At 39.6% G+C, this 14,653-nt stretch overlaps 1 protein-coding gene across 19 annotated transcripts in view; it reads right to left on the bottom strand.

Annotated features, from left to right (window-relative positions):
- The window catches only part of ptprfb (protein tyrosine phosphatase receptor type Fb), a 228,741-nt gene extending 223,669 nt beyond the window's left edge, over positions 1-5,072 (bottom strand). For 18 of the 19 annotated variants that reach the window (XM_074689230.1, XM_074689234.1, XM_074689219.1 and 15 more), the window contains exon 1: positions 4,543-5,052. The gene's annotated coding sequence lies outside the window, so the exon portion shown is untranslated. Of the gene's footprint in view, positions 1-4,542 lie in introns of all 19 variants that reach the window. The other variant, XM_074689216.1, reaches the window with a different exon arrangement.
- Positions 5,073-14,653: the final 9,581 nt, after the last annotated feature.

Here is a 14,653-nt window from a genome sequence, read left to right on the forward strand (position 1 = left end):
ACTATCCTCTGTTATAGTTAAAAGTTATAATTAGATGGCCTGTGCGATGGGAATTCAACACCATCTGGGATTATCGGAGATCACGCAGAAGATGAATAGCAACAGCTCCTTCTTCCCACAGCAGACTTTGTTCTGCATGCCAATGGGCCGATGACTGCACATTTTTCAGAATGATATTCATCAGATGTCAGAAAAATTCAATACTTCATATCAGAAAACCAGGGAAGGAGCAGTGATATTTTGGAGCTGTCAGCAAGTCATAAACAGGATGGGGAACCTTGACCTCATGCTTGTCTGAGAAATCAAACCAAATAAAGCAAATATTGCCTGATCATGCAGCTGTGATAATGACTCTGGTTATGATGTGGTGACCTCTTTTTTTTCTTTTTCTATTCGGTCAATAAATGGGATTTTAATTGAAGCATTAACTTTTACGGTTTCTGACATTTCAGACCAAAGCTCTGATGTATTGATCAGGAAAATGATCCACAAAATACCCAGCATTGTAAGGTTGGTAGCAGCTCTAATTGTCTACAGACAAAAAAAATCAATATGCAGATTGAGACCACCCTTTAACCTTTTTCTTGAAATCATAATGACTGCAACTGAACACATCCTGTGTTTCACAACAATAAAGCCAAAGTCAATTATCTTTGCTACTGTTCCAGTCATTACCAGTGACATTAACGAAACACTGACATCCTAAAGGTTCAGGCTCTGAATCCTAACATCCTTCACTCATTAGCCTGAGCACTTATTCCTCCAAAGACATCTCCTGCTCTTGCACTCCAGCAGCACTTTTGACTGTGTAATGAGTTTTTTTGTTTTTAAAGCTTAGGTGGTGAAAATATAATTAAGGGTACTTGGTCCATTTAAGTAATGGCTACCTTCTAACATATGTTGGAACGGAACAAGTGCTACGATGTCACAAGGTCTCGGCACAGCAAATTGCCTTAGCCAATTTTCAGAGAATTTCGACTTCAGTTGTTAATCACACGTTACGTCTGGAGAAAAAAAACGCTGCACAGCTTACAGAACAGACTGTATAATCAAAAGCAGACAGACCCTGGCTTTCCCCTTCTCGGTGGTCCTTGTGGATAAATGAAAAACAGCACTGATTAACATTTGACCTCTCATGTCATCCATATTCACCACTTCACTCAGCAGCATGAATGTACCTTCAAGGAAAAACCAACAAATCACACAAAGAGGGGATAAAAATAAGCCTCATATGGCGGTGCAGACCATTTTTAGGCTGCGTGTCTGTTTCCACTTTCCCCATTGCAGGGGTGCCCTGTAAAACATTGGTGTAAATGGTTTATAATGCCACCAGTGGACTCTGAAATGGGAGACCTGGTTTCAATCAGCAGTCAAATTGCTCCTGTATTACCCTCGCAGACAGAGTAGTAAATCACTCTTTGCCTCTATGCTGCTGACGTTAAGGAACAAGCATTGTTAAAACTCCACCATGCATACGACTAAGAGCTCTCTGTCTGTATGTAAGGATGGGATGCTAAACAGAATAAAAGCAGCTGTTCGCAGGGTTTCTATTGACCAAAGAGCTATTGGTCATCCTAATGTTGAGGCAAAAACTATTCAAACTGAGTATCCGAAGCTGAATGTGTTGTAATTTGCAGTTAGACACCTAATTTGGACCCTCAAATGTGAACGTTAGGCTCCTGTGACATCCAAAAAGCTTCATTACAACCAGTATGAGCCAGTCTGCCAGTTTTAAAAGAGTTCTTAGTTTTGTGTGCCAACGCCCCAACAGTGGGCCAGTGAAGCATCTCAGAGCTCTTATAATCCCTTATAAAGCCCAGAAACGCTGATCCCGCCCACCACAGACCAACACACTTTGGGCAGAACCTCTCATTAGAACTCCAGGGCCCTGAAATTACCAAGATTTTACCCATATGGAAAGCATGAGAAAGCGTCAGCTGGGAGAGGGTTGTGCCGAGTGGTTTTTCAGCGTGTGGTCACAGAGGAGCTGGTTTTGCTTTAACAGTGCCATTCAGACCGGCCCCTGCCAGGGAGCACCGGCATATGAGGACTCAGGAAGCCGAGGCAGATGCTCTGGCTACCAGCCCCAGACCAGGCCGGCTAGGAAATACCCACCACGGCTATGAACAAATGCTCACACAGGCTGGGGAGGAAGCTAGGCCAAGAGACACAACAGATACAGCATTAAAAACACAATTTAATCCATCCGAAAACAACAATGAATCCAAAATGGAAAATTTTCTACTTCTTTCATTCTAAATTTCAAATTAAGGTCTCCTATGGTAGATATAGCACAAAAACAAATCAATCCCAATGTTTTTTGTGGTGTTAAAGGACTTTTATGTACTTAATGATCAAATAACTGCAGTTAAACAAGCCTGGAACACAGCATCCTGATTAAAAATCATCATCGCTTCTTTTAGCCACACATCGAAACACAACCTAAACATTGCAGTGTCAGTAGGCCAGTGTTTCCTAATTGCTTTTGTGTAGCTCAGCTCCAACAATATGCATGCCTCGCAGATGACGTCACCACTAAGAGCCTTGATTACTTTCTTTCACAGGCACTCTTTCAGGAAATCATTCACCAAATGAACTGTTGACCTTCCTAGCAAGGAACAAAAGAAGAAAGCCACGAAACAATCCAACATTGGGCAATCATGTAATCCTTCACGAGTCATGAGGATTAGGTTGAATAAGTCACACGTCTTCACTTGAATCATTTATGTTTTGAAGCTGTTGGGAGTACCAAGAAGGCTGAGTAGCTTGTAGGAGTGTGTGAATACTCAGAAAATGAGACCAGGAGATGAAAAATGTGATGTCAGACAAATTAAGAGAATGAACCGCAAAATCAGCCAGAGGAAACACCAAGGGACCTTGAAGCTCCCCTGCAACATGTCATCAACATGATTGAGGAAAACCTTAATGCTTCAGCAGCATGGGACATAACAGCACTGTCAAAGCAGGTTTAAATAAAACATCCATCTACCAGATAACAAAAGGTCTCTGTGTTTTTCATGCAAACATACCAAAAAAGAAACCACCTCTTATATTTCTGCACATATATGCATAAAATCTGCAGCATCAGTAGAACGGCTGACGTGCAAAATGCTCATTAATCAACAAGGCTGTCTCTTGTACTACTGTATATAGCCTACAGGATACTGGGTGGCAAAATATCAAACAAACAAATGAATTCAACACAGAAATACTCCACATCATGTTATTTTTAGCAGGCACAAGCTGAAAGTTAGAGACCGAAACATGCAGCCAGGCCTATAGGATTCATTTGCAGAAAGCCTCTGATGCAATTCCAAGAAACTAACCCACCCTGTATCATCCTGTTACAGTTTGGTTTGTGGTTATGTCTCTTCAGTGTGTTTGCAGCAGCAATGATCAGTCATACACATCGATATGTGGTTGGCATGAAGCTACCTCAGCTTGTCAGAACTGCATGGCACCCTTTGTTTAAATAAATCAAACAGGGATGTGGGCTTGTTGCAATGCTGAGGATCTTTCTAGTGAAAAGCATCCCCCCTTCGCTCAGATCGATTCAAGACTTGAATAAAGCTTTGGGCTATTATATGAAGAGGCGCACCTGTAAAAGAAGCATTGCTGTACAATTTTATCACCTTATAAATAAGAATTATGCTGCAAGGGAGCAAATTCAGGCTGTCGAATATGTGTGTGCAGCCACTGCAGCAGCAGCAATATTGGATTCTAAGGGCATATGAATGACATTACAACAGAAGCACATGCAATTGATGGGCAACCAGGAACTCAAATACCTGTCTGTGTAATGATAACTAAAGGGAGAGCAAAGATTTCATATGCCAGAGGCGCTCGAGCGCGCGCTGACATGCTCACGCATTCATGCACGCGCACACATGAAGTGAAAAAAAAAAAGCTCGCAGACATTTTCAATGTAAGGTCCAATGTGGGAGCAATTCTTCACATTGCAATTAAGACACAAAAATAGGGTGAGGACAGGCTCACGCCCCACGGACCGCCACTGCTCCTATTTATATTTCATTACTAATTCTCCACAGATTTTCTGCTTGACTGAAGCTTTCACAGACTACAGCGACGACAATTTGCTCACTGAAAAGTGCCTGCGCCCAGTTTATTTCCAACTCTGCGCAGGTTTGCATATCGAAAAATCACTTGAGGATGAGGATATTTGGCCAGAATGAAACAGAATACGTCTCTGAAGGCTTCCGAGTAAAATGCGACTCCTGTCTGTCATTTAGTGATTGACAAAAGTTAAGGTGCATACATTCAGAGTTGGCATAAATAAAAACAGAAACAAACTGCGTGCGTGGCTGTCGGACGTTCGCCCAACACCGACTGTGCCAGACAGTGCTGCCTAACAATATTTAACGCACATATTTCACAGCGTTTCAAAGTCTTACCCGGTGCATGCACAACAAGCAGACACACAAATGCTGTTTTAAACCCCGTCACAAGTTAAGAAATGACACCACTAAAAAGCAGCACCTCAAGTTCAATGGGGGACATTCAGAAAGATAACGGTGCACTTACTGAATCTCCTCTTTGTCACCGCCGTTGGCATTTCTCTCCTTCTCTGAACCGCTAACGTTTTCTCCACTTTGTAGCAAGCACAAATCCCACTTCATGTATTAAGCAGCTGCAAAACACAAGAGTTGCAAAGAACCAGCCAGGAGAGTAAAAGAAGAGGGGGGAAAAGATAGGAGTCCGCTGGCAGCCCAGAGGAACACGAGGTCCTATCCCGGCCGGCCGACCGGGGTCGTGGTGGATACTGGATCTATTCGTGGCAGTAGCTCCCGTGTCTCGCCGCTAACGGGTTAACGTCAGCTCCGCTCAAGTGTTCAGTGTCGCTGCCTGCATGCGAGAAGCCGAGAACAAATGTTATCTCCACTCTTGCAAGTAAATTTCCCCCTTCCTCTTCTCTTGCAAGTTAATTCGTTTACGCAAAAGTCCATGCACAGGTTCCCTCCAAACAGAAGGAGCTGTGGAAGGTTAGGGAGCTGCTCCGTCTCTCCCTCCACAGTCACGCTTCTCTCTCTGCCTCTGTGGAAGAAAACACATACAGGTCGGTCAGCAGGATTTTCGGATCCACTCGGCTACACTCGCTGCTGTGTCCATTCATTCCTGCCTCCTGTGGACCTGCAAGCACGAGACACCAGGGGATCTTCAACCTGACATTTTTTTTTTTTTTTTTTTTTTTTACATTTGTGTTTACATTTCACACCAGCTCAAAACGACAAAGAAGAGTTTAAAATAAAGCAGATTTTAAATTTAACTTGTGTCACAATTCAGCCTTCTTAACTTAAATGTAGACTTCCTGGTGCAGTCTGTTCAAACAGTGAAATTAAAAATATTCTAATTTATCACTTAGGGACCATGAAGCTGATCCAGGTGGTTCTTTTTAGGTATGGGAGCGTGGTGCTAACGTGTTACCTCATTGTCCACATGCTATGCTACATGTTGTAGTCTTTATTAATAATCATTGGTAAGAAAAAAAAAAAACAGAAAATGATTTTTAAAAAAATCTTTTTTAAATATAAACACTAGTATGTCACTAAATTAGCCATAACAGCAGGCTAAATTGTGGATCAAACAGGTGGCAGATTTATGCTAGCAGCAAATCACAAAATCACCAGCATAGGGTGACAAACAGCAACTGCAACTGTGTTTTTAATACCCTTGACCCCAAGTGAAAATAACCTGAAAATAATTGGAATATCTTTTTCTTTAAACCATCGACCTGCTGAAATATATAAGTAATGTAGTTTAAAGCTGCTGTGGGGCCAATTTTGCTAGTTATGAAACATAACACAATTTAATACAATTCACACACAAAAAAATAGACTGTGTTGATTATTTTTATTGGGTCTTTTTTTTTTAATCAAAGCTAGGATCCTTGTACAGTATGGTAGGGGTGGTCTTTAAAGCAAAGGTTTTGATCAGTAATGCATTGTAATTTAAAAAATAAGTGAGAAAAAAAGCAAAATATATAACAAATTCTGTGAGGATAATAATGAGAGGTTATGCTTTGGCCACAGGGGGCACCAAAATCAACACAAACCAATAGTTCTTCACAGGAGCTTTTATATGATATTTGGAGCTCATACTGCTTTCGGAGTTATCTATGAAAGCCAAAAAGAAAAAAAAAATCAAAGCAGTAATAGACATGCTTACAGTCTGGTAAAAAAAAAAATGAAGTTTTCTAGCTGTTAGTTAGGAGGCTCAAAGCCAGTCTCATTTCCAATATGGCCTCAATTGACAATTTCCTTTCAAACATCATTCCAGAAACAGACAGATAATGTCACTGAGACTACCTCCATTTATTATACAGTCTATGGTTATATCCCTTGTTTTCAGATTGGCTGCATTTACTGTTGTTGTGTTGGACTTGGAGCTGCTGCAGCTAAATATGGAGCAGCAGATGATTACCCTACAGTTACTGCAAAAGTGAAAAGAGAGGAGACACTGGATGAGTTGAAATGTACCAATCAACATTTGCAGTCTGAATTGTTTGACATAATTACATGTTCGAGGAGGCACATGTCAGGGTATGCACATGGGCTTCTACAAAGGTATCGGGTACATTACATGCTACGTTATAGATTTATAGCAGATGTATAAATGAGCCTGAAATAGGGACAGTTAAAAAAAAGAACACTGAAATTTGAACTACTGCTTACCCCAATCTTTATTCATTGTATCATCAATTGTATTTGTTGTTTTCAGACAAAAACAGTTGATCCAACAAGAGATTACTTAGACCTGTGAAAAAAGTTCAGGTAGATTTACCTGAGATCTGATTTCAGACCTAACAGCTTCCATTTCTTTGCAAAATTCTCATCCGATTTGCTTCAGAATTACAAGCAATAAACAGAAAAAACTCTGCTTTAGTTTGGGAATGTAAATATTTTAACATGATAACTCATATTGTAAGTTGAAATGCTCCCTTGTTCACAATGCACAAGTATGAGCTCCCATTTATGAAGTTCTAACCATGTAAACAACATCTCCCACTCCAATTTCTAACGCAAACAACAACCCTTCTCTTTTTCGTCTTTCAACCAGGAGAATTTGCTTGACTACTCATAAATTACAAAAACACCAATGTCACTGGCTTGTCCATTCTATGTTGTATGATAGGAACCAGGCAGAAAAAAATGATGATAAATAAATATAAAAAAATAGAAAAATAAAAATGAATTTGTAATAATAATAAATATAATAATAATAATAATAATAATAATAATAATAATAATAATAATAATAAAACAATACATATCTGATTTTAAAAAAAGAAAAGATATTTTTGAATATTCCTGATGATAGAAAACAGTCAGAAAAAATGATAATTAATAAATAATAATAAAAAAGTATTATTATTAAAAAATAATAATAGTAATAATAATAAAAAAAAATACTAATCTGATTTAAAGAAAAAGAAAGATCTTTTTAAATATTCCTGTGATTCAACAGTTTTTTAAGTTTACCTTTGAATTTTATAATCAATAGCAAGCCTGTTCTGCTAAATGTTGTAAGTTATGATGCATTGCACCTTTATCATGATGCTGGGAATAGATTAGGAAGCTGTGGCAGGAGGAATCTCCAACCTCCATATTTCCTCTCTCATTAAAAAAGTAGAATAAGAATCCTAATTTTCCTGGGGAGCCCCTCCAGCAAACCCAGGTGGTCCCCAGGCCCCTCTCTGTGAGCCTCTGTCTCTCTCACACACACAGAGTCATGATTCATCGCTCAGAAGTGAAAATGTATAAATACCCTGTATTATACCCATTTTCTACAGAATATACAATGAATACCCAGCACACACTCCTCATCCCCATCCTTGCACTAACCTTGCAAAAGCCCAGGACAAGACTGTTATTTATAATTTATGAGCTCAGCCTAACTTTCTGGCTTTTCACAGGTACCTGAAATTGTTTTTTTTTTAAAGACAGCCTTGGGAAAAGGTTGTAGGAAATACTCCCCACAGTTCAGTGACACACAACAATGTTAAACAAGCTGCTTTTGACGAGGAACACTGTAATGAGCCTGCATCTTGTTCACATAGGAATATGAAAGAGATCCCTTAAGTGTACAGTCCCTTTGGTTAGACAGTTTTATTTGTATTTAAATATGTGGAAGAATTATTATTATGATCATTATTGTTAAGACACAGGTGCATTAAATGTTAAACACAAGGCAAACAAAGCTGTAAGAGGGGGATTTCAGATTATCTCTTGGCAAACCAACGGTCTAAAAACCAGAGGTCACCCAGAGAGCAAGCAATCTTTGTATTTATGATCCTGTTTATGTCTATAAGGGCAAAAATCAGACATCTTTAAAACAAATGGAAACCTTTTATCTTTATCAAAACAGTTGGTGACCAGTTTTCTCCAGGCTTGATTCATGGCTGCAGCCCTCGATGGTATCACAAACACTTTAAATCTAGATTTACAATTTACAACACAATAATGGGAAGAAAAGAGTCAAGGACAGATTTGGGAAGCTACAGATTCCATAAGCAGAGCAGAATAAAGGGGACAGTGAGGGGACTCTGCTTACAGTGCAGCTTGACTGTTAGTGCATGAGCACTCAAGCGGCTCGGCTGAACGTGCAGGGCATGAACGCTGTAACCCCCAGTAATGAGGACCTGAATATCTTTAGGATTCTGACAACCCATCTACTCCTCCTCCTAACCTTACCGTGATCAATCGTTAGCCTGGCAGAACTCCCGCTGAACTGCACACCGTCTGATGCCTGGTGCAAGTGTTTACCCAAGACTTTACCTCACCATAAACATCTCCTGCAATTGGGAAAGCAATAGGTAGGTTCTTTATATTCCCAAATCCACACACCCAAACGCATGCACATCTACTCAGCCATAAAAACGAGTTGCTATGCTACCTCTCAGCCTGAAAAGGACTAATGTTCTTTTACAAATGATAACCTTGGGTTGAGTCCAATGCTCCGAGAATAGAATCCTGTCAGACAAATAAGAGGCCCAGCCGTTACACTCAGAGGAAGGCCATTGTTCACATAGAACCACCATCAATATGCAAGGTGCCAGACGAGAACTGGTGCATGTGCTCAATAGTGCTGTTAGGTATCTCTGGTGGCCACATCCAGGACTTGTTTCCCAGCTCCTGACATCGCGTGTGGACAGGGCAGGAGACCTATAAACAACCTTAGCCTGTGAAGGTCAAAAAAGATGTCCAATGTACTCTTTGTTTGCAGCTATGCTGCTCAAGACTCTTGCAAGAGCAACCATCCTTTGCACTTGCTGGATATTGCACAACAGCACATATACACACACATACCCACACACCAAATGACAGAATATCTCCTTTGACCTCAGAAAATCAGTTTTGTTATGCAGTCGTGGTCCTCTTGCTTTTAAGAGCAGGATAATAAAACTATATGTTCTTTTTGATACAATCAGGTTTTACAGAAGTATATTTCCTCTCAGCACGAAATAAGAACTCTGCAGCTTTTCGCACATGAATGTTACATTAATTAAAGTCAGACATATAAAATCCGAAGCCCATATTCTCAGTCGATTAAACATCTTATACCCATCAAAGTACTGGAACAAAAACTCCCACTCCAAACTACTCCCTGCCCTTAATTATCGCCGCAATTTGAAATAAATGGTTGACTAAATTACTGTATTTCAAAAAGGGTCTGAGGTAGCAAATCTGCCTCTAACCATAACTCTCCTGGAATGGAGCTTCATCCATGGATCCCTTTATCAGCTGTTCCTCCTTATTAATTTCTCCATTGAACTCTATGGGGAAATTAGTTAGTTGAAATTACTTGTAAAGAGGATCTTTCCTATCAGGAAGCCCCCCAGTCTGTACATGACGTTTTAAAGGCAGATTTAATTCCAGTGCAGTAAGTTTGCAGTCAGTGATCCATGTGACAGGAGTTATTAAAAGTGAATGCACACCGTTCTGAAAGTGTTAAATGAGAGAAACCGAGTGTTGCCAAGAAATGAGACCAACACTTTGAGTTTCTCAGTGAGTGAGCGTATTTTGATGCTGTATCAAAAACAAATGTTTGCCATATTGTGGCAGATTGATTTTACTTCCTCTGGCAGGTTATGAGAAACAGCATGTTCGATGTCCCCCTCTGAGCAACACTTCTCCAAAACTCATGCACACCCAGCAGTCAGAGCTGCTTTCTTCCAAGTGAGCTCTTACCAGGATGATTTCAACCAAGAACAGGTTGAAATAAGGTTTGAACGTCCAAGACCGTATTCCAACCATTTTTCAACCAGGGGAAATAAGGTTACAGCATCAAAGAAGGACTGAAGTGATTATTACGGTGGTATTTCTTCAAAGAATTTTACGGCAGTCGTTTTAATCTTGTCCGCGCAAAGATGTCATTTCGACGTGTCTATTTTCAGACTAGCGTGAGTGGTTTGCTGTCAACAAGACGATTCAGATGTATCGTAGAGAAGGTGGTTTCAAACATTTCCCGCAGAAGAAGACAAAATGAGATAGTGGTGAGCAGCTGGCTGTCACGCATTGAATCTCACAATCCTGTCGTCCTCCTTTGATGATTTCACAGGATACCTAGAACAGTCATTTTAGCCTCAGCATGTACAAGATGCAACATGATAACGAGTTATTTCATCTGGAAATATGTGTGCATGTGAACATGTTTGTTGAATCTGGTGTAGCCAATTAAAGGCTGATGTTTTATATGGTTTTCAACATCTTCAGAACAGTCACAGACATCTTTTAGATGCTTTCAACTTGATTATTTCATAACCCTTTACAAGGGTAAGGTTTGAATTCAGGTGTTTCTTAATGTATTAAAGTTCCCATATTATGCAAAAATCACTTTATTAAGCCTTCTAGTGAAATCCGTGGGTCTTTGGCTTTCTTCCCAGCCCACAAAATGTGATATTCAATGACAAAACCTGTACTTAGTAGTGCTTGTGAATGTAAAATCCTGACCTAAAACGAGCTGTTTGGAATTTCCGGGGTTTGCCGACGACAGCGATTCCCTTTTTTGAATAATCAGGAGCAAGTCTGACCTGATTGGTCCACTGGAGCAGATACCCCGAACCCCCTTTCCTGCCCACTTGCCTCCCGCTGCTGGAGAGAAATCTCTTCTGCAGCAGGGAGGAGAATGCCAAAATTGAAGAGCCATCACTGCTTTGTTTTTGGCTGTAAACAGCCACATAGTTCCAAGCACAAGCTTCCCATCTCGGAAGAAGACAAGACTAAGTGGCTAGAGTTCATTTATCAAGGAAATGTTCCAGCTACACTCAGTAAAACTGTGCATGTGTGTGCTAGTCACTTCACGGCCGACTGCTTTTCCAATTTTGGACAGTACAACAGAGGGCTAGCGAAAAGACTGGGCCTGAATCCAGGCACATTACCAACCATCCGTCAACAAACCTGGGACCCTGGAAATGTGAGTATTTTAAATGCTGTGTGCTGTGGAGCAGATGTAAGAGCTTTTCCTCAGTGTCCCCCCTGTCTCTGTGTTAGCTTCAGGATGCTAACTGTAGCTGCAGTTAGCCTGTTGTTTTAGCCTGTAATGTTAAGGTAAACGAGCTTCACTGTTTTCTAAACATTGTGCACTCGGAGCTTGTGGCGCCGCTCTCAGTGACGCGGAAGAGCAGGGCGGTATCAGAGGTGGCTCATTTACATATGAAGGCCACGCCCACTAAATCAGACTGTTCTGAACAGAGGGGCTATGAGAGCCTGGAAACAATGCTGCAGTGCTTGATTTATTGGCTCTTTGGACCAAAACATGTTACTACCATTTCATGAAGACATCAATGATCCATATTAAACTGCAGAAAAGGAGCAGAATATAGGACCTTTAAACACTTGGGCTGTCAAAATTACAGCACTAATCAGGTTAATCCCATCATCATGATTAATCTGATTAAAAATTTAACTCTTAAAAATCAACTTATCTGCTGGGCAGAATGACTCAAAATCCCTGAAATGTTGCTGGCTTGGGCGGATTGTCCACGTCGATTTGAGTACTAAATAAATTAAAGGTTTCAAGGTTTTTTATTTGGCATTTGTAGATGGACCGACAGACGAGACACATTGGAAATCTTAAGCAGGGCTTTCTCAGAGTCAAAGACAAAAAAAAATAAAGGTATGTATAAAAGATTTAAATAGAGTATATATAGAGTTTAAAATAGAGAAGATAAAAACTTTAGATATAGAATATGAAAAAGTTTAAATTAATAATATGCAAAACAAACAAACAAACGATTAAAAACACTAGAGTACCCCCAAAAACTACTGTCAACAGAGTAAAAAGTATTGCACTTGTTGGAGGGATATGTGCTTCATGGACAGATTATTTTACACAGAAACAAGTTTTCATTGTTAACAGGAAGGTTAATAAGTGTTTAATTGATACGTTAGGTACAAAAATATTTCCTCCTTTCTTGAGCCTGTTTGCTCATGCAAAATGAAATAGGGTTGATATCCACAGCAGCCCTGTGATTAATCTGATTCAATAATTTTAATCGTTTGACAGCACTACTCAAAACAAAATTCGAGTGAATTGTAGGATTTCAATAGATTCTATCTATAAACTTCATTAAGCCCCAAGGAAACGTGTCATTAATCACAGGAAAGACATGATTAACTTAGTAGACTTTTTTAATCACTTGGCAGCACTAATAAACACATATTCATCTCACTCTGATCTAGTTTCTGAGCCGAATTTGATCTGGTGTTGATTTGAATTATAGTGACTAAGTCCTGCACTGAAAAAAAAAAAGAAATCTCATCAACTGTTCTTGTCTTTTTTTCAGTAGAAAATGTCTTTTTAGACTTATTATGAGCCACATTCACCTGACCAGTCCAGAAAAAGAAAAGTGAGGTCTGAATTGCTTGTAACTAGTAAAAAAAAATCTGTGAATGGACCGAGACAAAAGTCACTTTATTTAGGGGTTATTCCAGTTGTAAGCAATTTTTTGAGCAAATTTTTCATTTTCCATTAACAGATTGTTTATCTTTTATTTGTTTGAAGCAATTCAGACCTCATTTTAATCTTTAAATAACATGATACAGGATGATTTTCTGGACTGACCAGTTGAATGTGGCTCAAATCAAGTTTAACAAGACAGTTTTTACTTAAAATAAGGTGAAAACACTTGATAAGATTCCAGTTTTTTTTACAGTGTGGGAGACTGGTGCAGCAACAAAGGACCCTCAGTAAGACTTTCCAGATCCATTAACCTATTTACAGAAAAAAGCTCCTTTTGTTGGTCAGATGTTAGCTCTGTAAGTGCCTATTAAAGCCAAGAACAGGTGCAAGCTCTTTGCATTTGAGAAACAATTTGAAAAAATTACTTTTATATTTTTCTTTAACAGCACATGTGACAACGGGCAGTGATCGCAGGTAGGTACCATCTGTTGTGTTTTTCACTAACAGAGACCTCAGCAGCACTCCACTTTTAACACAAGTGATTTGAACACTGAGTTTGTTGCATCAGTGATCAAAAACTCCTCTCGAAGACTGGTCTCAGACTGCAGGAGTTTCTGTCAGATTTAGAAACCAGGTTGCAGAAGGAGTAAAACAGAAGGAAACAACTCACAGGTATCCTTTTCCACATCGCAGACATGTTGGTGCCACATGATTTTGGAAATAAATTATATGATGAATAAATTTATGATCTTTCCCACAAGATAACCTGCAGCTTATTTCTGACAGTAAAAATTGCAAATACTGTGATTGGGAGGCCAAAGACTGAATCACAACAGTGCCACGTCTTTGAGTGCTGGATAATAACTGATGAGTCACTGATGTACAAGTAGTCAAGACCATTTCATGAGTCTGGTGGGGAGGAAAATACTTTCAGAGGGGCTGTCAACTTTGATGTGTTAAATGCTGCTGTTAAATGCTTTGACCTTTTCTGTGCACTATAGTTAGGGCTCTTCCTGCTCCCTGTTGAAACAACAGCTCTGAACCTTTGAACAACACATCTCACTTTAATATTATACATTATAATACACCAAAAGTCAGGGGTGTCCAAACCTTTTTCAAAGAGGGCTTCATTGAGTTCGTGAAAGTGATCAAGGACCAGCAGCTCTTACTCGTAATAATAATAATAATAATAATAATAATAATAATAATAATAATCATAATAATAATAATAATAATAATAATAATAATAATAATAATAATAATAATACTGGCATACTATAACACAGTTGTGTTGGTTGTGGCTGCCTGTTGAAGCAGCTCTCTCTTCCTTGTTAGTTTCTTGTAATTTTTTTGGGTCTGTTTTTCGTCATCTTTGTATTTGGAGTGGGTCATCACTTTGTATGGTTCATTTGTTGGTCATAGACACTAAACTGGTTGTGTCTTCAGTGATATTTTCACTATTTTTGCTCCTGTGTTTGTCTGGAGATCCTACAGCTGCATTGTTTACTTGTGAAATCAGCTGTTAGAAGCCTGTAGCATGTCAATGCTAACTGGTGCAAGGCCTGATGTCTCCCCACAAGGTGAGGAGAAGGAGAGAAGGAGGTGAGGATGACGTGCTGGTTCTCAGGTGTAAGCTAAGAAGTGACGACATCAACCTGTCCTTCCAGCCATCGTTATTGGAAACGTAAGATCTATCTCCAACAAGATGGATGAGCTAGCTGTGCTAACCCAGCAA

The sequence above is a fragment of the Halichoeres trimaculatus genome, unplaced genomic scaffold (assembly GCF_033239565.1).
Source record: "Halichoeres trimaculatus isolate MK-OKI-2021-1 unplaced genomic scaffold, fHalTri1.1 fHalTri1_scaffold_15, whole genome shotgun sequence".
Classification (NCBI taxonomy): domain Eukaryota; kingdom Metazoa; phylum Chordata; class Actinopteri; order Labriformes; family Labridae; genus Halichoeres; species Halichoeres trimaculatus.